At 37.9% G+C, this 23,228-nt stretch overlaps 1 protein-coding gene across 5 annotated transcripts in view; it reads right to left on the reverse strand.

The window, feature by feature from the left end:
• The window catches only part of NMNAT3 (nicotinamide nucleotide adenylyltransferase 3), a 143,441-nt gene that overhangs the window by 89,920 nt on the left and 30,293 nt on the right, over nt 1–23,228 (reverse strand). For 3 of the 5 annotated variants that reach the window (XM_043995635.1, XM_043995631.1, XM_043995632.1), the window contains one exon: nt 3,924–4,009. The exons of the other annotated variants lie outside the window; for them this stretch is intronic. The gene's annotated coding sequence lies outside the window, so the exon portion shown is untranslated. The remainder of the gene's footprint in view (nt 1–3,923; nt 4,010–23,228) is intronic. 5 annotated transcript variants of the gene reach the window in all.

Consider the following 23,228-nt stretch of genomic DNA (forward strand, 5'->3'; position numbering starts at 1 on the left):
GGAGTCTGAAATTTACTTAGCAAGCAAGTAGGAGTCAATAAAGGTTTATTTCAGCAGGAAGGGGATGCAGTCAAATCTATGTATAAAAAGATCATTCTGGCAATGTTGATTCATATGAACACAAATTAAACTACCTGGTATGGAATACACCTAAAATGGTCTGGTAAGAATATATATTACCCCAAACTAATTCTGTTTCTGTTTTCTCTGCCAAGGAGAATGATCTTTGGACTGGAAAAAATAAAAATGACGAACAGGGACTTAACAATAACAAAGAGAAGTAATGAGATATGAGACCACCTAAATGTCCTTGAGGAATTCACTCAGCCCAGGTGGACTACATCTTTCAGTCAACTTTATGATGGTAAAGAAATGGTCCACTGGAGAATATTGCTTGTGAAAATACGCTGTTCCCTACCAGTTTTCTCACCAGTATTTGAAGGGGAGAGAAGGAGAATACCAAAGGTATGGGAAAAAATATTGGACCTTATCAATATCAAAAAAAGGTGACTAAAAGATTATCAACAACTACTAAGCTAGATAACTGCTTTCCCATATACATTATACAATATGAAGATTACTAGGAAAACATGTTCAATTTTACATGGGTTCAAAAAAATCAATACTACAAGTATACAACAGAAGAGGAATAGCTACACAACAGTTTGTCTGAAAAAAGATTGGGGGTTTAAGTGGATTACAAACTCAGTATGTATCAGTTGTGTGACTAGGTGACCAAAAAATATAAAACAAAACAAAACCAAATTTGATCCTATGCTGCATTAATAAAGGCATAGTGCTGGGGGCAGCTAGGTGGCACAGTGTATCCAGAGTGTATCCAAAGCACAGGTTGTGGATTCAGGAGGACCTGAGTTCAAATTTGGCCTCAAATACTTGACTAAATCTCTGGTCGTATAATCATATTCAACTGGGAGGTTCAGAGAAAGCTTCACACAAGGGATGACATATGAGTTATATCTTGAAGGCTAGGTAGAATTTCAACAAGAAAGGATGGGAAAAGATGGTATTCTAGGCTCAGCATGTTGTTTATCCTTAGTTTCAAAGAGGACCAGTGACATCATGGGGCTGTGTCTTGACTTAAATTGGATTTAAGTGAAGGAGAGCTGCACAAAGTCCTCAGCCTCATTCTCTCTTCTAGAGTCATAGAAGTCCAATGGCTAAACAAAAGTGAAGATGACTGGCAATGGCCCAAGATGCAGTGGGTGATTTGGGCACAGGGAACAGTGTAGGCAAAGATATGGAATAGGTAAAGCACAAAGTAAACAGAGGGAATCTATAGTAGCAAACCTTGGCTAGAAAAGTGGGATGGTGTCATATTGTAGAGCATATTTGTACAGTAACTGAAAATTTAAACTGACAATTAATCAAGTACATATTTAATAATAAATATAATTGTCATTTTGCTGCATGAAAACAAGGAAAAAACAGCAAGCAGCTTCACTTAAATGACAATTATTAATCCTTTTATACAAATAAAATTTTTACGTTTTTCCTCCTTGATCTTCCCAGAACCTATAATTGGTGTCATTTTTAAATTTTCATCAATAATGCATGAAGCTGAATGTTCATCTTGGCTATTCATGTAAATATCAATATTCTCACTTTCAAAGAAAAGGGTCTCAGATTCCCTAAATACAGGTGGTCTCTGAACCACTATATTCCCCTCTCTTCCTAATGGCCCAGGACTAAGGTGCTACGTTCTCTTATTTAATTCTCTAATGACCCAGGTGGACTACATATTTCAGTCAACATTATGACAGTAAAGAAATGATCCACTGGAGAATATTGCTTGTGAAAATCTGTTATTCTCTACTAGTTTTCTCACCAGTGTTTTAAGGGGATAGAAGGAGAATACCAAAGGTATTCTGCCTACTCACTTATCTAAAGAGATCCATAGAAAGTATGCCCAGCTACCCCCTGCTATTGTCTCAAGAGATCTGTTTTAGCAGGATTTCAATCTATGGATGATCTGGTTGGAGTTTAACAACATACCTATGTGGATGTGATGAGGGAAAAGCATTGAAATGGTACCACTGGGAAGGCAGCAGGGAAACTAATAGGTAAGGTGGTCCTCCATCTCAATTAACTTCTAAGAATAAGTTGCGTGTGGTTCAATTTTGCCAGAGAAAAAAAGCTAAGAGTCTGGGGAGGACCACAGATTCCTAGATTTAGAGAAACAAGGATCCTTGCATATCTTTTAGTCAAACTTCATTTTACACATGAGGAAACTGAAGTCCCATTGGTTAAGTGACTTCTCCCATTTGAGGTTTTCTCGGCAAAGATACTGGAGTAGGTTTGCAATTTTCTCCTCCAACTTATTTTACAGATGGGGAAACTGAGGAAAAGAACATTAAGTGACTTGTCTGGGGTTACATGGCTGGTAAGTATCTGAGGCCAGATTTGAACTTAAAAAAGATAAGTTTTGCACACTCCAGCCCTGGCAATCTACTGTACCACCTAGCTGATCCCTTTTGCAAGGTTACAGGTTTTAAGTACCAGATACAAGATTCAAACTCAGGCCTTCTGGTTCTAAATTCATAGTTTATTCCACTATACCATGTTGTCTATTTAAAAAAAAACATACTGTCCTTTATGACCTGGCTTCAACCTTCAATTGACTAAAGCCAGCTTACCTTCATGGCCTTAGGAGGAATAACTGTAGTATAATTTAAGAAGAATCAGGAAATCTATTTAGCCCCTCAAATATTTCCCCCATATACTCACTGATGATTCAGATCTCTTTAATGTGGACAATGTAATATGTCCCATAATTACAGAGTAAGGTATAAAGTGCAAACATGGCTCCTAGATAGAATAAATTGGCAAAAACCAATACTATAAAGAAAGTGGCTGCTATTGGGTTCTTTTCTATTTTAAAAAAAGTAAAGGGGAGAGAGAAGTGGGAGGCACTAGGGAGGAGAGTCACTACTTTGTCTTGGAATGGCCCCACATACTTTAAACTGTGAAAGAACAATGAAAACTGGATTTTTAAAAAACTATATACTATAGCTTTTGGGGAACACTAGTCGCATCTAAGAAATTAACTTGGAATCAGTGACTTCAGTCTTCTTTTCCTGGTCAACTCAACAGATGAATCTTTTATACTTTAAGTGACAAATACATTTGCAAGTGAAAAATGAAGATTTGACCAATACCACGTTTACATCATATTTCCTCTCCAACCAGTCAAGGTTTCTTGATTTTTATGACTATCTGCGATTTCAGAAGTCTATTCTTCTACACTTCTTGGAATCCATAACTCCCTTCAAGGCCCAGCTCAAATGCCAACACCTACAAAGGGTCTTTCTATTCTCTCAGTTGTTAGTATCATCTCTAACTCCAGAAATGACTTTGCATTTATTTTGCATATTTTGTGTATTTATTTATCTGCGTAATTGTTATAATTCCCCCCCTTCCCCCCACTCTAGTAGAATGTAAATTGCTTAAATCAGGCAACTGCTTCTTTTTTGGTTATTGTATCCCCAGAGGCTGATACACAGTAAATGCTTAATAAATGCTTGTGGAAGAAATTAATACACAAAGTAGTTTATATGTTTCCACTGTTTCCAAGAATTAAAGTATCTTTGGATGAATGGGGATATCCATTTATCATAATATGGAGAGAAATGCATGTATATTGCATAATACCAAATATCACATAGGAGAAATTGATGGAAAGATCTTTTTATCCCTCAAAAGCAAAGCAAACTATTCAGCAAAGAAGAAAAAAGGCAGGGGGAGAGGGATGGGGAGAGAGAGGGGGGGAGAGAGAGAGAGAGAGAAAAGAAGAAGAAGGAGAAGAAGGAGGAGGAGGAGGAGGAGGAGGAGAAGAAGAGGAGGAGGAGGAGGAAGAGGAAGAAGAGGAGTAATGGAGGGAAAGAAAGAAGTAAAGAAAAACTCACAGGCTATGTAGGCTGCCAGAAATAACAGCATTTTCCTTCTTCCTACTTGGCTACTTGTATAAGAGGTCACATCAAAAGCAGTGAATCTGAAATTCAGAACACATGACAAGGTTAAGGAGCATAAAGTTACAAGACACTAGGGCAAAGCAATAGGTTAAGCAACTGGACAGATAAGCAGGAAAATCAATATGATGTACCAGTAAACAAGAGACTATCTCTGAGGTGACCTAGAAACTGAGGAAAGCCTATGGCTCAGTTCAGGATTTTCTTAAAACACTTCCCAGTAGAAGAATCAATCTTCTGCAAACCAGCTCCTACTTCCAACTTCCCTAATTCTGTTAATAGGAATGATTTAATAACTTAATAAACTTAGCAACATGGTATTGAGGGGCCCAGGCCTCAAGGAGCTCACAATGTAATGGGGGAGAGCATATGCAAACTACACAGAAACAGGCAACGAGATAAATTGGAGATGGGGCAGCGAAGTGGCACAGTGGATAGAGCACTGGCCCTGGATTCAAGAGGACCTGAGTTCAAATCCGGCCTCAGACACTTAACACTTACTAGCTGTATGACCTTGGGCAAGTCACTTAACCCTTATTGCCCTAAAAAAAAAAAGATAAATTGGAGATAATCATCAGAAAGAAAGAACTAGAAATTAAGAGGGATTGGAAAAGGCTTCCTTTTGAAGGTGGAATTTTACCTGGGATTTGAAGGAAGCCAAGTCAGGAGGCAGAGTTGAGGAGGGAGACAATTTCCTGGCATGGGAGAGAGCCGGTGAAAATGCCCAGAGTTGAGAAACCATGTGTCTTGCTTCAGGATCACAGAGTGTTTGGAGGTGGGAAGGGGTATAAGGTATTAGAAGACTGGAAAAGTAGGAGAAGAAGGCAGGTTATGAAGAGCTTTGAATACCAAGCAGGAGGTGACAGGGAGAGACACTGGAGTTTACTAAGTAGGTGATGCAAAATGGGCTTTAAAATGAATATGTTTAAATAAATGAATATTTAAAATAATATAAATTTCCCAAATCAACAGAAGAAGAAATAGAATACTTAAATAACCCCATCTTAGAAAAATAAATTGAACAAGCCATCAACGAACTCCCTAAGAAAAGATCCCCAGGGCCAGATGGATTCACAAGTGAATTCTACCAAACATTTAAAGAACAATTAATTCCAATACTATGTAAACTATTTGGAAAAATAAGTGAAGAAGGAGTTCTACTAAGTTCCTTTCATGACATAAATATGATGCTGAAACCTAAACCAGGAAGAGTGAAATCAGAGAAACCAATTTCCCATTAAATATCTATGTAAAAATTTTAAATAAAATACTAGTAAGGAGGTTACAGCAATATACAATAAGCATCATACACTATCACAGGTGGGATTTATACCAGTAATTAAGGGTTGATTCAATATTAGGAAATCTATTAACATAATTGATCGTATCAAGAACAAAAACAAAAATCATGATTATCTCAATAGATGCAGAAAAAGCTTGACAAAATACAATACTCATTCCTGTTAAAAACACTAGAAAGCATAAAAATATAATTTTCCTTAAATTTATAAATAATACATCTGTGTGTGTGTGTGTGTGTGTGTGTGTGCGCGCGCGCGCATCAGCAAGCATTACCTGTAATGGAGATAAGCTAGAAGCTTTCCCAGTACAATCAGGAATGAAGCAAGGATGCTCATTATAACCAATATTACTATATTGTACTAGAAATGTTAGGTATAGCAATAAGAGAAGGAAAAAAAATGGAAGGAATTAGAAAAAGCAATGAGAAAAAAAGAAAAAAAAGCAGTGAGGAAACAAAACTACTATTCTTTGCAGATGATATGATGGTATACTTTGAGAATCCTAGAAAATCAACTAAAACACTAGTTGAAATATTTAACAACTTTAGGAAAGTTGCAGGATATAAAATAAACCCACATAAATCAACATCATTTCTATATATTACCAACAAAGTCCAGTAGCAATAAATAGAAAGAGAAATTCCATTAAAATTAACTGTAGTGAATATAAAATACTTGGGAGTCTACCTGTCAAGACAAACCCATGAACCATATGAACATAGTTACTAAACACTTTTCACACAAATAAAGTTAGATCTAAACAACTGGGAAACTATCAATTGTTCATGGTTAGGCTGAGCCAATATAATAAAAATGGTAATTCTACCAAAATTAATTTACTTATTCAATGCCATACCAATCAAACTACCAAAAAATTATTTTATAGAACTAGAAAAAAATAATAACAAAATTCATCTGGAAAAACAAAAGGTCAAGAATATAAAGGGAATTAATGAAAAAATGTGAAGGACAGTGGTTTTAGCCATATGATATCTTAAACTGTTTTACAAAGCAGTAATCATCAAAACAATCTGGTACTGGTTAAGAAATAAAGTGATGGGTCGGTGGAATAGATTAAGTACATACACACAAGAGACGGTAGTAAATGACCATAGTAATCTAGTATCTGATAAACCCAAAGATCACAGTTTTGGGGACATAAATTCACTATTTGACAAAAATTGCTGGGAAATCTGGTAAAGAGTATGGCAGAAACTAGATATAGACCAACATCTTATATTGTATACTAAGATAAGGCCAGAATGGGCACATGATTTAGAACTGGGACACTAATGCACTATTGGAGTTGTGAAGTGATCTAACCATTCTGGAGAGCAATTTGAACCATAACAAAGGGCAATCAAACTGTGCATACACTTTGATCTGGCTATACCATTAATAGTTCCTTGTACCTAAGAGATTTATAAAGGAGGGGAGGGAAGGAGTTATTTGTATAAAAATATTTATAGCAGCTCTTTTTGTGATGGCAAAGAATTGGAAATTGAGAGGATGCCTAACTGGGGAATGGCTAAAAAAATTGTACATGATTGTAATAGAATACTATTATTCTATAAGAAATGACGAGCAGGTTGATTTCAGAAAAACCTGGAAAGACTTACACAAACAGATGCAAAGCAAAGTGAGCAGAATCAGGATAATATTGTATACAAGTTACAGCAATATTGTATGATGATCAACTGTGAACGATTTAGCTATTCTCAGAAAATGCATGATTCAAAGGACTCATGATGAAAAATTCTATCCACCTCCAGAGAAAGAACTGATGGAGTCTGAATGTAGATCAAAGCATACCATTTTTCATTTTCTCTCTGTGTGTGTTTCTTTTGGTTCATTTTTTCTTTCACAACACAACTGATATGCAAATGTTTTATATGATTACATATATGTAACCTAAATCAAATTGCTTACTGTCTTAGGGAGGAGGGAAGTGAGGGAAGGAAGAAGAAAACAAAACAAAATTTTTAAAAATGAATGTTAAAAATTGTCTTTTTGTCTAATTGGGAAAAATAAAATACTACTTTTAAAAATGGAAGAATATATTAACAGCTGAGTGGAGAGAGACTTGTAGCATGGAGATCTAGCAGCAGGTTATTATTGCTATAGTCCAGGTGTGAGGTGATGAGGGCCTTTGGCAGGGTGGTGGTAATGTCAGAGGAGAGAAGGGGCATATGGGAGAAATGTTGCAAAGGTAAAATTGATAGGCCTTGGTAACAGATTGGAAATGGAAGTTAATTGAGAGGAAGAACCAAGATGACACTTAAATTCTGAGCCTAGGGGTCAGGGAGGATGGTGGAATCCTAAACAATAATGAAGAAGTTTGGAAGAGGGGAGGGTTTTTTTTTTTTTTTAAGAAAAAAGATGAGTTCATTTTAGGACATGTTGAGCTTAATATGTATAAAGGATATCAAGTTTGAGGTGTCCAATAGGCTGGTGGAGATGTAAGAGTAGGAATCTGTAAAGAAGTTAGGGGTGGATAAGTAGATTTAAGAATCATCAGCAGAGAGATAATAATTGAATCTATAGGAGAAGAGAAAAGGGCCCAAGAAAGAGTCTGGTAGGGGATACAAAATTAGGGGACACGACTAGATGAAGACCCATTCTCCTTTGTTCAAATGGACCGTCAAATAGGTAGCATTCAGTCTACCATGTCCTGTCCATTCCTGCTTCCCAGTGTCCCTCACGTTCATTTATTTCTTTACAAGTCCATTGCCATTAGGTCCTTGCTACTTCATAGCTGAACTAGTGTAACAACCTCCCAAAATGTTTTGGAAAATCTCTTCCAATATTATCCTGCTCCTAATCTTCCCTATACACTGCCACCAGATTAAACTTCTTAAAATACCACTTTCATCATATTAATCGCCTGCTCAGAAAACTTCAGTCTATTGCCTGTAACATAAAGTATAAAAATCTTGTCTGGCATCTCCCCACACCTTTTCAATTTAACTAAACTGGTCTATTTATTATTCCACTAAACTAACTTTAATTTTCTGTCCCTTTTGCTTACTTTGTTTCCCACAGACTGGAAGTGTTCCCTTATTTCTTCTGTGCCTATTGAAATCTTATCCATTTCTCTAGACCCAGCTCAAATCCTCCCTCCTCTGTGTAGCTTTGCCTGATGACTCCAAATGGAAATGATCTCTCCTTTACATGGAATTGGAATCATCAAATCTCAGAGTTGGAAGATACCTCAAGGGTCTTTTTGTTTACTCATTCAATCATTCAGCATTCCCTATACTCAGCCCAGTGGCTGGCGTGGCTTAATAAGTCCTTGCTGATTGATTTAAAACAACTAATAGATGAATAGGAATGCTCCTTATCTCAACAAGGGGTCATCTAACCTCTGCTTGAAGACCTTCAGTGCAGAGGATCACTACAGGTAGTACATTCCACTATGGCACAGATGTAATAATGGTGGATTTTTTCTTACATTGCGCCTAACTCTACCTTTCTGAAACTCTAAACCCTTTCTTTTAGGTCTGCCTTCTGGGGCCAAGAAGAACAGGATGAATCCCTTAAATTCCACAACCCAGCTTTCATATCCCCACCAATTATTCCAAGGGTAAACATCCTTGTGTGGCATAGTTTCTGCTGTTATTTTCTTTTGGACACATCTTATGAATGTCTTTCATAATATGTGATCTGACCAGGACAGGGAACAGCTAAGATGATTCCCTCATACTGGACATAATGCTTCTTTCAATGGAGCCTAAGTCAGTCCTAGCTTTGGGAGTTTTCTGCTGACACTGTTGAAACATATATTAATTTTTTATTTATTTAATTTTTTTTAGTGAGGCAATTGGGGTTAAGTGACTTGCCCAGGGTCACACAGCTAGTAAGTGTTAAGTGTCTGAGGCCAGATTTGAACTCAGGTACTCCTGACTCCAGGGCTGGTGCTCTATCCACTGTGCCACCTAGCTGCTCCTACTGCTGAAAAATATAAACAATGTTGTTCACTAAAATTTCCAGGTCTTATTCTCAATCTGTTTTCTAGTCACATCTCCCCAAATCTCCACAAAGTTGCGATGTTAATCTATCCTCATTAAATCCCCCCCCCCTTTTGTGGGGAAATGAGGGTTAAGTGATTTGCCCAAGGTCACATAGCTAGTAAGTGTCAAGTCTCTGAGGCCAAATTTTAATATAGGTCCTCCTGAATCCAGGGTTGGTGCTTTACACACTGTGCCACCTTGCTGCCCTCCCCCGTTAAATTTCATATTAAGGTCAGCTCATCATTCTAGCCTTTTGAGCTCTGTCATCTAGATCAGTAATCCCTCCCAGTTTTGTGTCATTTACAAATTTGATAGCATGTCATCTATGCCTTAATCCACATCCTCAATAAAAAAACAAATAGCACTTGTTCAAGGGTGTGCTTCCTTGGGACACTCCACTAGAGTTGATACTAATTCATTAATGAATAATTACACTTTGGATTCTATCATTCAATCAGTTCCATATTTACATATGCGTACTAGTACCTACCTCAGTCTTTCCATCTTATCCATAAGGACAACAATAAAAGATGTCAAATATTCAGCTGAAATCCAACATCTCATCTTAAACCCAAAGGTAGCATTAGAAACCTAGTCAAGGGGATAGAGAACCGGCCCTGGAGTCAGGAGGACCTGAGTTCAAATATGGCCTCAGACGTTTAACACTTACTAGCTGTGTGACCTTGGGCAAGTCACTTAACCCCAATTGCCTCACCAAAAAAAAAGAAATCTAGTCAAATGCTTTGCTGAAACCCCAGATTTAGCACAGAAGTCTCCCACTCTAGTACTTCAGTCAAAAAAGGAAAGAAGAATCAACTTATTGTGGATGAAGCCATGCTTCTTGTTGTTGAGTCACTTTTTAGTCACGTCTGACTCTTTGTAACCTCATTTGGGGTATATTCTTGGCAAAGATACTGGAGTGGTTTGCCATTTCCTTCTCCAGCACATTTTACAGATGAGGAAACTGAGGCAAAAAAAAGGTTCAGTGACTTGTCCAGGGTCACACAGCTAGTAAGTGTCTGAGGCTGGATTTGAAATCAAGAAGATCAGTCTTCTTGACTTCAGGATCAGTACTCTATCCACTGAGACACCTGTCTGCCCTTAGTAATAACAACCTATTTTTTCTAAAATGCTCACAAACCATTCCTTTAACAGTATGTTCTAAAATTTTTCCAGGACTTGAAGTAGAACTCCCTGAACTAGTCTAAAGATTCTACTCTCTTTCCATTTTTGAAAATACTGACGATATTTGTGCGCTGCCAGTCTTGTAACCTTTCATTTTCCATGATTCTTCAAAGATCACATATAGCAAGCTCAGCAATCACAGCACCCTGGGATGTAACTTGTCTGGCCCTAGTGACTTGAACTCAATTCCCTGTTAAACATTTTTTTTTGACTGTTCTATTCTTCCTGGTCTGAACTTCACTCCTGGAAAAAAAATCAAAGTAAAATAAAAGCTGAGTAGTTCTGATTTCACCTATTGTCATCAACCTATCCATCTCAAGCAGTGGTCCTGTGTCTGACCTCCCTCTTCTCCCTAAAATACCTAATAAAGAAAAAGCTCATTTAATTATCCTTAACATTCATCTCTGGACTCAGCTCATTCTCAATTTTAGTGTTCCTGACAATTCTTATGGGACATACCCTCTTTTGTATTCATATTCCATTACCTACCCTTGTGTCCATTTCAATACACATCCTTTTGAATCTAACTTGGTCAATAAGTCTCTCTTTAGACAGCTTGCCAACCTTTTTTTTTTCTCCTTTGAACTCAATTGTGTTTATGTCTTTGAAATTTCATTCAGGAGAGCTCCCCATCCCCTCCTAAGGATGACACTCCTTGTAAAATTTTAGGATGCTGGATGTTACCTATTTTTTCTCTGAAATTTTTGAAATATGCTCCCTTAAAATGTATATGAAATTTTACTTTCCCCATCTATCAGAAATCCCCTAAGGTTACCATTGTTCTTACTTGTCATTTAACTTCTCTTAGTCTTAGTTTCCTCATTTGTAAAAGGTGGATAATAATAATAACACTTACTGCACACAGGATTTTTGGAGGAACAAATGAGATAACTTGTAGAAATGCTTTTCAAATCTTAAAGTGCCATATAAAGGCTAGGTTTTATTTTTTAATTACTTTAGCAACTAGTTCTTCATTGCTGATTAGAATTAATTCTCCAATAGTAGTTCCCTGTGTTGCTTATTTTGGAGGTCACTATAATCTACCTGGATGGCAAGCAAAACCTATGTCAAGTAATACCAAAGTGAGAAAGGTAAGTCCCTCTTACATTTAAGAAATTCACTGCAAGTTGCTGCACTTGCCTTTCTGATGGACAGAACACCATAAACATACCTATGTGTTCTTGGCTGCACTTTTATTGAATAATACCCCTAAAAAACATATTCCATAATCAGTTGCTCCTAGAAAGGGTTATATGGGTGTCTTGGGCCTCCGAATGAATGCTGAGTTGGGTTTCCTAGGGCATATGTCTTCAAGGCCTATTCAATCACCTGCTGATACAAAGTACAAAGCCATCAGTAAATGGGGGCAGGGCAACCTAATTTTTTCATCTCTATCCTTTATCCTTCCTTCTTAAGTGCTCTGATTCCCACTTCTTCATTTCCATTTTGGGCTTTTCAGAATTTTAATTGCTGTGAAGGTGTGATAGTATCTTTGCTTTCCACTTTCTGCCCAAATATATAAATGTGTCTCTGCTATACCGTCTAGTTTCTCATTTTATATATACATATAATACATTACAGTAAGATATATATTATATTATAAAATATAATATGTATATTATATATGTATACACACACTAGATGGCAGAGAGGGATAGAGTGCTGAATTTGGAATCAGGAAGACCTGAGCTCACATCCCATTTTAGCCACTTTAACTGTAGTACCCTGGGCAAGTCACTTAACCACTCAGCCTCAGTTTTTTCATCTGTAAAATGGGGATAATAGCACATACCTCATAAACAACTTTGCAAATTTTAAAATGCTACATAAATGTCAGCTATTGCATAGTGTAACTGTGCAGGGAATAAACATAAACATACACAAATTGTTAAATAAAGGTTGTTTGGGAGGGAGTGCATTTTAGTCGTGTAGGACTGCAAGTACAAAGGAATGAAGATGGGAGTTGGAGTACAATGTGTGAGAAACAAAAAGCTGCTTTGGCTGGATTGTAAAGTGTGCATAAAGAGTAAATGTCAAAAGAGGGTAGAAATGTAGGTTGGGGTCAGGTTGCGTTAGCTTTTGAAAGATCAAGAGGAGTTTACATTTTATCCTAGAGGCCATGGGAAGGCACTAGGGTTGAATGAGTAGGGAAATTATATGGTCAGATGTGCTTATGGAAACAATTTGGCAGCAACATGAAGGACAGACTGTTGTGATGAAATAATGGGATTTCGCAGATACTCAAAGACCCACCTGGAGATTAATCAAGACTGATTGAATCAAGTGAGAGTGATTGACTGCTGATTAAGCCTACTTCAAGTTAATTGGATTGTAATCACACCTGGCTATCCCTTAAGAAGGTATTGTTCTCAGAAACTAGACTGTGAACTCAACTTGAGAGCACCTTCAAAGCCAATGGATTTGGATGACGCCAACCAATCACCTTGAAGCAGTGTGTAAGGACCGCCTCTATTCCAGATCTATAAAAAAGCTTCCATAAACAGCTTGCTGAGGAATGCTGATTAAAACAGGCTGGGGAAGGAGTTCCTGATTAAAACAGGCTTGTGGAGGAGGACTTCAGGAAGAACCCAACCAAGCTGGAACTCTAGGCTAGGTAGGACTTCTTTTTCATAACCTTCTGAACTCTTTGTAAATATCTGTATGCTCTAATAAATGTTTAATGCCCAAAGACTGGTACTGAAGCCTTTTAATTTTTGGCGACCACAATTAAGATTTTAAAGATCACACTGTAGTGGTGGAAAATTTGAGGCAGGGCGACACAATTAGGAGGTTGTGGTAACTGTTTGGGTAAGAGGTGATGAAGGCTTGAACTGAGGAGTAAATATGTGGAAAGGGAAAGGGAAGGCTCCAGAATAACGCTAAGGTAATGAATCTGGGAGATGGTAGTGAAGAGGTGCCTTGGACAGAAATAGGGAAGTTTACAGGAGGGTTTGGGAGTTCAGTTTTGAACATGATAAATTTAAGATGTCACTGGCAAGGGCATCCAGTTTGAAATGTTCAATATATCAACTGGTAATGCAGGTCTGAAGCTGTCTGGGGCCAGATATACATAATATACTCATTATATATAATAACCCATTTTATATAATATAATCACATATATAATGAATGTATATGCATATCTGTATGTGTATGTATGTCTATGCATGCATGCATGCATGTACATTTGTGAATCTAGCTCCAGTCAGCTTCAATACTACATTACTAATTGCTTATTGGACATTTGTTTGTATAATATGTATTTGTTTATTATATATTTATATCATGTATATAAATAAAAACAAGCAATTGGCTATATATGTGTGTTTTTACACACATATGAATACATAGACACCTATGCATATATATGTGTGTATATGTGTACACATGTATTATACAAGATAGGGAATTTCATAAATGCCAGGAATATTGCCAAGCAAATCAAAGCTTTACAAATATATTTTTACCTAATTATATAATACATTTTTATAAGGGAAGAAAGGGACTAGGATAGGGATATTCTAGAAAATGGTGTGTGTGTGTGTGTGTGTGTGTGTGTGTGTGTGATTCCTTTGTGGCTTCATCAGATCGCATTCTTCTTAAATAGAAAGGAAGAATGGAGTATACATGCATTCAAGTGTTTATAGCAAGTCTAAGAGGAGTTTCTTGAATACGGTGCTATACTTATGGCGAACCTTTCATGACTTGGAGTCATCCAAACAATCCTTTTGGGACTTAATCAGTCAATTTAATGCACTTATTGTCTTAAAAGGAATTAAAATATCATTGAGCTAAGTCAGGAATTTCATATCGGCTATGCATTTGTTTGTTTGTTTTTGTGGGGCAATGGGGGTTAAGTGACTTGCCCAGGGTCACACAGCTAGTAAGTGTCAAGTGTCTGAGGCTGGATTTGAACTCAGGTCCTCCTGACTCCAGGGTCGGTGCTCTATCCACTGCACCACCTAGCTGCCCCCTCGGCTATGCATTTGAAAGAGAGGTTTAGTAGATAGATGTGTAAGTGGTTCATCCCATACATCCCAATAACTACTATATATTTCTTAGGTTTGGTATTAGTCAGCAGGTTCTCATTCCCTCTAGGATACACAGCCCAGGAAGACAGAAAACCTTTCTACTATTCATGGCTGGTCAACAAAAGGCTCTTTTTACCTTCTAGTAGAGTAAGTAACATGCACTCTGTACATATGTAGCTGTTACTTGTCACTGATAAAAACACAAACACAATGTGTACTCTGTGGATCACTGCCAAATGCTCCTCATTTTATATTTGCTAGAAGTGCTCTTGTGTCAGTGTTTGCAATAGCGGTAATGCCCATGGTTAACTTTTGTGGAAAAGCTATGTCTTTGCTACACTGCTGCCTCAGTTGCTGGAGTCTTTTTTTTTTCTTTTTCTTTTTCTTTTTAGTGAGGCAGTTGGGGTTAAGTGACTTGTCCAGGGTCACACAGCTAGTAAGTGTTAAGTGTCTGAGGCCAGACTTGAACTCAGGTACTCCTGACTCCAGGGCCGGTGCTCTATCCACTGCGCCACCTAGCCGCCCTGGAGTCTTTTATGTAAAAAGTTTAATTGACATATGGCAGTTTTCTTGCCTCTCCTCCCAAGATCAGGCTACACTGCTTGTTGGCCCCTGATAGGCAATTATCTGCTTCCTTGCTGACCAACTCCATGAATTAGCACTGGCAAACAGAAGCTGCCCATGGCTGTTATTTGTGAAGGGGTCACAGCCCAATCCTTTTACTATCTAGATAGATTATTCCCCCACACTTAAAGCAAGTGCCTTAGTATCCTATTTTGCTGAGAAGATTGAAGCCATTGATTATGAGTCCCCTAAACTCCCTGGCATCATTTACCACCTTCCCTCTTCCCTCTTGTCATAGAGAGCTATTTCTCCTCAACAGGGATAATCCCTCTACTTGTACCCATGACTCTGTTGCCTTCTGATGTGTTCAGTTCTTGCTCCACCAGTTACTCCCTCTCCCTCATGTGTCTTAAATCCTCTTCTCTATCTCTTTCTAATCATCCTGTCTATTCACTCAAGTCTCCTGAGTTTGTTTGTTTTTTACGCTTTCTTTTCAACCTTCTAACTAGTCCAGACAAGTTTCCATCACTTTTCTATCCCTTCAGTACTAAACTTCTTAGGGCAGTTAGGTGGTGCAGTGGATAGAGCACTGGGCTTGGAAGACCCATTTTCATGAGTTCAAATGCAGCCTCAGACACTTACTGGTGGTGTGACCCTGGGAAAGTCATTTAACCCTGTTTACCTCAGTTTCCTCATCTGCAAAGTGAGCTGGAGAGGGAAATGGAAAACCACTCCAGCATCCTGTCTGAACAACAACTAAACTTCTGGAAAAAAATTTCCTATACTTGGCTGCCAGATCCCTCCTTAATACTTTGCAATCAAGCTTTTGTCCCTGCCAGTGACCTCAGGGACTTGCTAATTGATCAATCCTCATGCTTATTTTAGTCCTTAGCCTCTCTGACCTCTTGCTGACCAACTCTTTAGCTAGGGTGTTGCTGTGGAGAGAGTCAGGAGTCAGAGCACCTGAGTTTAAATCATGGTCCTGCCATTTATTACTATCTGTATGACCATGGGCAAATGACTTCCCTTGTCTGGGTTTCAGTTCCTCATTTACAAAATGAGGAAATTTACCTAGATCATTTTTAAAGTTCCTTTAAGCTCCCCCTTCCTGTTCCCCTTCATCCCACCCCCTTCATCCCAGGCTGGCAAGATCTCAGCCAGGCAGGGAATATGGTGACTGGTATTAGGAACATCTTCCTTCTCTTCAGCCTTCCCTTCAATCCTTGCACAGATCTGGGTCTCTTAGACCCCACCCAAGTCATGTGACTGCTCACATAGCTTGGATAAAATGAAGATATCAACTATATTCTTTCCAGTGAGATGAAGTACCCTCAGGTTTTAGCATGTGCTCTACCTTTATGCATTGCAAGTCCTTGGGCACTCTCATCTGACCCAGGGATACTAAACACTCCTGGGCTTTTCTTTCCACCTTGTAGCTAAGCTTTCTTTTATATTTTGTTTACCCCATTAAAGTGAGTTCCTTGGGATCAGGGACTTTTTATATTTGTATTTGTATTCCCCAAGATTTAGCACCATGCTTAGCAGGTAGTAAGCTCTTAATAAATGCCTTTTAATTCATTTGTTGATTCCTGCTATATGTTGGTTGCTCTCTTGGTTTCAAAGACAAAACAGTTCAGTTCAACAAATGTTTATTGAACATATACTTTGTACAAGATACTGTATTGGGTGCTGTGAATACAAAGACAGAAAGTGAAAAAGTTCCTGCCTTCAAGGAGCTTACATGCCACTGAAGGGGATACAGTATTCAGAGGGTGTTCAAGTATTCAGAAAAGTAAATAAAAAGTAATCTGGAGAGAGAACTAACAACTAGGGGATCAGGAAAGAGTACATAAAGGAATGACTATGAAGTGGAAGTGAAAAATAGGTGTAAGGAATTAGATCAGATAGATCGAGTGCCTGAAGAACCATGGACAGAGGTTTACAATATTGTGCAGGAAGTGGGAGCAAAAAAAAAATCTTAAAGTAAAAAGAAGAGCAAGAAAGCAAAATGGCTGTCTGGTGAGGTTTTAGAAATAGCTGAAGGAAGAAGGGAAGAAAAAAGGAACAGAGAAAGAGAAAGGGGAGATAAGGTTTTCTTAAATGAGAATGCAAAGAAATAGAGGAAAACAACAATGGAAAAGATAAGAGATCTCTTCCAGGGAAAGTTCCTTGCAAAAATGGCCATGATAAAAGACAAAAATGGTAGTAGGGACTTAACAGAAGCAAAGGAGATTAAGAAAGAACTGGCAAGAATACACAAAAGAGGGGGCAGCTAGGTGGCACAGTGGATAAAGCACCAGCTCTAGATTTAGGAGGACCTGAGTTCAAATCTGACCTCAGACACAACACTTACTAGCTGTGTGACCCTGGGCAAGTCACTTAACCCTCATTGCCCTGCAAAAACAAAACAAAAGAATACACAAAAGAATTCTAAAAGAAAGATCTTAGCATCACCTATAACCAAGATGGTGTAGTTACTGACCTAGAGCCAGACATCCTGGAGAATGAGCCTTAAGAAGCATTGCTAAAAATAAGGTTAGTGGAGGTGATGGAATTCCAGCAGAGGTTATTAAAAATCCTAAAAGATGATTCTATTAAAATGCTGCACTCAATATGCCCGCAAAGTTGGAAAATTCAATGGTGGCCATTGGATTTGAAAAGATAAGTTTACATATCATTTCTAAAGAAGGGCAATGCCAAGTAATGTTCAAATTACTAAACAATTGTGCTCATTTCACATGCTAGCAAGGTTATGCTTAAGATTCTACAAACTAGGTTTTAGCAATATGTAAACTAAAAATTACCGGAAGAGCAAGATGGGTTTCGAAGAGCCAGAGGAACTAGAAACCAAATTAACCAACATTCATTGAATTGTGGAGAAAGCAAGGAAGTCCCAGAAAAACATCCACTTCTGCTTCATTGACTATCACAACAAAATATGACAAGTCCTCAAAGAGATGGGAGAACCAGATCATCTTACCTGTCTCCTGAGGAACTTGTATGCAGGTCAAGAAACAACAGTTAGACTAAATATGGAACAAGTGATTGGTTTAAGATTGGAAAAGGAGGGGCAGCTAGGTGGCACAGTGGATAAAGCAGTGGCCCTGGATTCAGGGGGACCTGAGTTCAAATCCAGCCCCAGACACTTGACACTTATAGCTGTGTGACCTTGGGCAAGTCACTTAACCCTCGTTGCCCTGCAAAAAACAAAACAAAACAAAAAAGATTGGAAAAGGAGTACAACAAGGCTGTGCATTATCACTTTATTTAACTTACATGCAGAGCACATCCTGCAAAATGTCAGGCTGGATGAATCAAAAGCCAGAATTAAGTTTGCCATGAGAAATGGTGCCAATCTCAGATATGCAGACAATATCACTCTGATCCCAGAAAGTGAAGAAGAATTAAGAAGCCTCTTGATGAGGGTGAAAGGAAAAGTGTAAAAGCTGGTTTGAAACTTAACATCAAAAAAACTTAAGATTTTGGCAACTGGTCCCATCACTTCCTGGCAAATAGAGGGAGAAGAAATGGAAGCAGTGTCAGATTGTATATTCTTGGGCTCCACGATCACTGCAGATGGCTATTATAGGCATGAAATTAAAAAACACTTGCTCCTTAGAAGGAAAGCTATAGCAAAGCTGGACAGCATACTAAAAAGCTGAGATATCACATTGCTGACAAAGGTCCATATAGTCAAAGCTAGGGTTTTTCCAGTAGCAATGTATGACTGTGAGAGTTGGACTATAAGGAAAACTGAGCACTGCAGAATTTATGCTTTTTGAATTGTGGTGCTGGAGAAGACTTTTTGAGAATCCCTTAGATAGCATAGCAATCAATACTTAAAGAAATTAATTTTAAATTCTTCACTAGAAGGTCAAATACTAAAGCTGAAGCTCACATACTTTGGCCACAGGAGAAGATGGGACTCATTGGAAAAGACCCTGATGTTGGGAAAGATTGAAGGCAAAAGGAAACAGGGATGACAGAGGATGAGATGGACAGATAATATCATGGCAACTTGGAAAGACTTTGAGAGGTAGTGGAGTAGAAGGACCTGGTGTGCTACTGTTCATGGGATCATGAAGAGATAGACATGACTAAATGACTGAACAACAACAACATCTGAGTTTAGTGTTCGTGAAGGGCTACCTTTTTAACTGATTCTTTTCTTCATTTGCCCTCCAAGACAATATTGTACAAACAGGACTTCTTGCTTAAACTCTCCTTCCCTTTAATATAGTTTATTACCTGGGGCAGCTAGGTGGCGCAGTGGAAAAATCACCGGCCCTGGAGTCAGGAAGACCTGAGTTCAAATTTGACCTCAGACACTTGTCACTTACTAGCTGTGACCCTGGGCAAGTTACTTAACCCCAATTGCCTCAGCAAAAAGAAAGAAAGAGAGAGAGAGAGAGAGAGAGAGAGAGAGAGACAGAGAGAGAGAGAGAGAAAGAAAGAAAAAGAAAGAATATAGTTTTTTACCATGTGTGAGTGTGGGTGACAGAGCCCTCTAAAAATCTGATGGAGCCAGTGGACGCCCTTTTAAAAACGTTATTATATACATAAAATAAAATACACAGGATTACAAAAGAAACTAATTTATTGAAAGATGCAATTTTTCCCCATCAAAATTCACATACACCCTAAAATCTGTGAATAAAACCTTAAGAAGTCACTGGACCCCAAATTTAAGTTTAGAGCTCTTTCATTAATGTATTCTTCACACTAACCTTTATGCAGTGATCCAGTCATATGATTCTGCTCAAGAATCTTCAATAGCTCCCTAATACTTACTGGATAAAGTTTAAGATTTTGCCTGACATTTCAAGACCTTCCAACATCTGGGACAACCATACATTTCCAGGATTTAAATTTTTCTTTCCTTCATCTACTCTATGCTTCACTTAAACTGGTGGCATAGTGGACAGAAGGCTGGCCATAGATAGAGTCAGGAAAACTGAGTTCAAATCCAGGCTCAGACACTAGTTGTATGACTCCTGGAAAAATAGCCTCTGTTTTACTCTGCCTCAGTTTCTTCATCTGTAGATTGGAGATAATAAAGAGCACCTACCTTCTAGGTTTATTGTGAGGATCAAATGAGATATCTGTAAAGTGTTTTGTAAACCTTAAAACACTATATAAATGCTAGCTATTGTGATTATTACCCTCTGTCTGCTGAACGCATCCTGATCTTTCCCACATCTAAGTCAGGCCTATCTTAACTTCCCATAACATTTTTTTACATGCCTCTAGGGGGTGTATTGAATATTTTATATTAAACTTATTTGTGTCTGTGTTATATCCCCCTACTGGACTGTAAGCTCCAGAAGGGTAGGTATAATGTGCTCTATCTAAACTATGTACTTCACACATAACACTCTAGCATAACACTCTGATGCAGAGCAGGCATCTAATTAATATGTGTTGAAAGTTGAATGAATGCCTATTATTTTTACAATTTTACTGTCAAAGCAGAAGAGTTACAATATTTTCTTCCCTACAGAAAAGTCAGAGATTTGAGTGGTAATAAAATATATTTTTAAATCAATAAATTTTTAAATCAATAAATCAACAAAGAGTCCTTGCCTTTAAGGTGTGTATCATTTATCAGAAGAGATGGCATGTACATATATAAGTATATATAAAATATAGGCGCGTAGTCTGATTGGGGCGGGGGGGGGGGGGGGGGGGAGATCCATGTTGGCTATCCAGTCTCTGCATTCTTCTATTCCCAAGTGTAAGATGATGTCCTCCCCTGCCCCAAAGGCAAATAAATGTAATAAAAAATAAAAACATAAATACAAAATATTTTTTGGAGGGAGAGCACTGGCAACAAGAAAATATCAGACAAGGCCTCATGTAGAATGTGGTGTGAGTTTTGGAAGAAAACTAGGTATTCTAAGAGTTTTTGACACACTGTAGTCAGTGGATCTGGGTTCAAATCACATCCATGCTAACCATGTGAACTTGGGCAAGTCACCACTTCTCTGAGCTTCAGTTTCCTCACCTGTAAAAATTGGGATTGGACTCCCTGGTCTCCCAGGTTCCTTCTGACTGAAGCCTATGATCTTCTGAGGGAGCTTCAGGTCCAAAGGGTTTAAAGCTTATTTGAAGACACCACTACAGAGTGGGGACAGCAGTGAACTTAGATGTGCAATGCTTGAAAGAAGGAATTTATACCTCTATCGCATTTACCTTTTTCTTTCCACTCCCAGGTGAATTTGTTGATAGATCAACAACACCAACAACTGGAGAGAGATACTGGCAATGTGAACTGAGGGCCACTCTCTTTCTAGAAATTCTATTTCCTTCATAGTTATTATGTACTTATGTTTCACTCTGAAATATGGTTATTTCTTTACTTGATATACCTACCCCACTGGACTGGCAAGTTTTTGAAGACAAGAGACTGTGTTTTATTTAGCTTGGTGTCTCCATCCACCCCGACTTTATCATGGTGCTTTTTTCTTTAATTAATTCTGTTGTTGAATTCATCTGGCTCCTAACCCTGATTGAGTACCCCAGAGACAACACAAAACACCAGAAGAATATAAAATCAATGTGTTGATTGTTTTAAGAAAAAAAAAATCTTAGTGCATTTCCATCACATTATCATTAATTGCCTGCAGTGGTACAAATTTTGGGAAGTAGTATGGATTTTGGTATCAGATTTCCCCCACAGAAGGTAAGAAAGGTCTGTCGGTTTAGTATATGGTAAAGGAGTTAATTAATTCTTTGCATTTATGTCTGCTTCTCATTGTTTTTGTGGTTCTACTTTTCTCAAAAGCATTTACATTAATTTTTCCAAATCTCAGTCATTTACATCATAAGATACTTTAACTTACCCTTCAGCAAGCATCACTGTGCTTTTATTTCTATATCAATAGCAGACGACCAAAGTCAGTAGTGCTGAAACGCGCAATAGTCTAAGCCATTTTGGATTAATTCCTAGAATGCACACTGGAATGCTGAGCAATGCAGTTTAATTTATTAGCTTGCAGGTTTGCTGTAAGATTTGAAAACTGGAGTATAAAACATTAGCACAAGTATGGTAAGGACAAAAGCAACTCTTAAATTTTCACTTTCACCAGAGGACATTGCAGAGCACCTTAATTATCAAGAAAATTTTCTAGGTTAGATTTGTTGTTGTTCAGTTGTTTCTGATTCTTTGTGACCCCGTTTGGAGTTCTCTTTGCAAAGATACTGAAGTGATTTGCCATTTCCCTATCCAGATCATATTATACATGAGAAAATTGAGGCAACAGGATTAAGTGACTTGCCCAGGGTCACACAGCTCGGAAGCATCTGAGGCTGGATTTGAACTCAGGAAGATGAGTCTTTCTGACTCCAGAGTTGGCATTCTATCCACTTCACCACCTAGCTACCTGTAAACACACATATCTCTTTAGTATTTTAACTTAGGTGAACTGAGTAACAAGCACACCTGACCCTAAGCCCCCAATTTTTATTTAAGCATCTTCCATAATTTTTCAGGTAAAAACCATCATTTCAATTCAATTCAGTTCAGCTGAACATTTATTAGTTACTTACTAAAGAAAGACATTTAAGTAAACATATTATCTAGACATAAAGATACAGTGTTCTCAGGAGAACTTAAAGAACATATTATTTCTGGGCTTAAGCAAGGTTTAATTTAGAGTCTGGAGTACCGAGTTCTCTAGTGGCTAATCTTAAGACATTATGACCCTCAAAAAAAGTTTAGATATCTAAATGAAGTGAATGTAAAACTGCAATTCTTTATTTTCTTCATAGTTATGAAATATCAGTGGGTAATAAGCATGGTTCATCCTTTACTTTGGTACATTCACTAGATTGTCTGTGTGACCTTGAATACTCGATTTAACCTCTTGACCTATTTTTTCAATCTGAAGAATAAGGTAATATCTGCTTCTATCTTCCTTCCATCTAATCTGCAGAATGAGGTAATATCTGGTTCTTTCTTCCTTATGAATGAAAATAGTGTAATAAAAAGTTTCTTCTGAAAGGTTCAAAGAGGGTATCACACTCACCCCAGCAGTAAATTGAAATATATTGGAAACCAGATTTGACAACCACTTTTAGCCTTATTGGTGGAATTTTAGGCCTGCATAAAAGCAGTTCCATAGTGTTATCCAAAGTGGGATATAGTCAGTA

Source organism: Dromiciops gliroides, chromosome 3 (assembly GCF_019393635.1).
Source record: "Dromiciops gliroides isolate mDroGli1 chromosome 3, mDroGli1.pri, whole genome shotgun sequence".
NCBI lineage: Eukaryota > Metazoa > Chordata > Mammalia > Microbiotheria > Microbiotheriidae > Dromiciops > Dromiciops gliroides.